The following is a 2,113-nucleotide window of genomic DNA, read 5'->3' as shown; positions in this document are numbered from 1 at the left end:
TTACATGCCACAAGTTAAATCTAGCAACAAGAGTAAGAAAGATTCTTCTTCTAGTAGTAACAATAATCGTGCTAAACCCAATGATGTTGCTTCTAGTAGTTATCTTGATTCCACTAATGATTCTCTTAGCCAAGTTACACTTGAGCAAGAAAATAGCTTATTGAAGGGAATTATAGAGAAAGGTGTTTACAAGAGCCTTGCCGGAAGTAAGCAATTTGAGGAAATTGTACGCAAGCAAGGAAGACACCGGAAGAATCAAGGTGTTGGTTTTGAACGAAAGTTCAATGACAATGGAGTTGAGTGGGAAGAAGATCAATACCCCAAGAGGAAATTTGTTCCTCAACAAGAGAAGTATGATCCTACTTCTTTCCAAGGAACACAAGCTCAAGATGATCTTCCACCACAAGACCACAAGCAAAAAGGCAAGGACAAGCTTCAAGAGGAGATTGATGCATTTGAAGAAGCTCCCAAAGCCTTGGTCAAGTGGGTTCCCAAGACTACATCAAGTTCTACTTCATCAAGTACGACTACAACTCCAAGGATTCCCATCAAGATGGTGTGGATCCTGAAGAAGAAGAACTAGAGAGTTCTTGAGGGTGACTTCTCCAACACACTTCACTCATATCATTTTGGCGAGGACAAGTGCAAACAACTTCCATATCTTGCACTAGTTCAAGGAGTCACAAACCCTCTTGTTGGTAGGACAAGGGACAAGGTAACCTAATGCATTCATGGACATCATCTCATGTGAATATCACTCTATGTCTATGGATATCCTTGTTTGTTCCTTGTGGGACTAACCCGTGTAGGTATTGAAAGTGCAACTCACTCCAAAGGATTGCTCCAAAGGATCTACATCAACATTGAGCATCTACATCTTCAACACCTACATGAAGTCATCATCGACAAAACCCAAGGTTAGTTCATCCCTCTTAGGGGGGATATCACATCTAGGGGGAGCTTTACTCTAATTAATTGAGCTAAAGCAACTCTAATGGTGTGAACACAACACTGCTTTATGTAAAAGTGGCAACCCCACTTGTGCTTAAACGATGAGTATGACCTACGATCAAATGTTCTCATTTGAATCCTAAGTCAATATACTCATATATAGATGACCTAGTCATCGCCAAATTGCTTGATAGATGCTAGAGTGTTTGTGCATGCTTTGTCACATATTTATTTTGCCATCTTATTGTGTGAGCATGTTGGTTGCATATTTTACTCATTCGAGGACATCCATTTGTTGCTTTGATTGTTTGGCTTTTTCTCTTTTGCCAAATGGATGGACAAGAATGCCTAAGAACTCCATCTAGCTATCTATGCTTTCCTCGTCTCAAACTCTATTCATGCTACATCACAAAGTTTGATCAAGTCAGATTTGAACCACTCTGTGTGAGAGCACTCGGAGTCCCTGATTCGTCACAGAATTAAACTTCCAAAACCTCTTTGTGCATTTCGGTATGACCGAGTCATCCATTTCGGTCACAACGAGGTCACTAAGTTGATCTAGGTTTTCAATCTCGGTGCAACCGATTAGAACTTTTCGGTCACACTGAGTTGCAGTAACCGCTTGTAGTTCTGCATCTCGGTGCCACCGAGTTGTTCCACTCAGTCACACCGACAGGGTCAGGTTATATATACTGACGGGTCAAATTTTGGAAAATTTCCAAAACCCTTCACCCGCGCGTGACCTGCTCTGCCTCCTCGGGTCTCCAGATCGTCCTCTCACTGTCAGCGACCTCCCGCCGCTGGTCTCCGCCGCCATCAACGGTAATCTACCCCGCCGTTGCCGCCGTAGCAAGTTCACCGCCGAAGTAGGGTATGAACTTGATCTTTGTGCTATTCCTTAACTCTGAATTCGTAGCACATTGCTTTGCCATGATTCTTGCCATGTATGAAATTATCCTGTCCAGTGAAAGCATCCCGTAGATTAGATTTGATTTGAAAATTTAGGGTTAGGTCTCCGCCGAACTCATCTCAGACCGACCGAGTTGTAGAAATCGGTCTCACCGATTTGGCTTAGGCCATTGCACATGCGTTTTCGGTCTGACCGAAAATTGCAAATTGGTGTGACCGAGTTCGATTCTTTGTGAAACCTTAGCAGTCTCGG

This window comes from Triticum urartu, chromosome 3, assembly GCF_003073215.2.
Source record: "Triticum urartu cultivar G1812 chromosome 3, Tu2.1, whole genome shotgun sequence".
In the NCBI taxonomy this organism is placed as follows: domain Eukaryota; kingdom Viridiplantae; phylum Streptophyta; class Magnoliopsida; order Poales; family Poaceae; genus Triticum; species Triticum urartu.
This window is presented reverse-complemented; position numbering follows the sequence as displayed.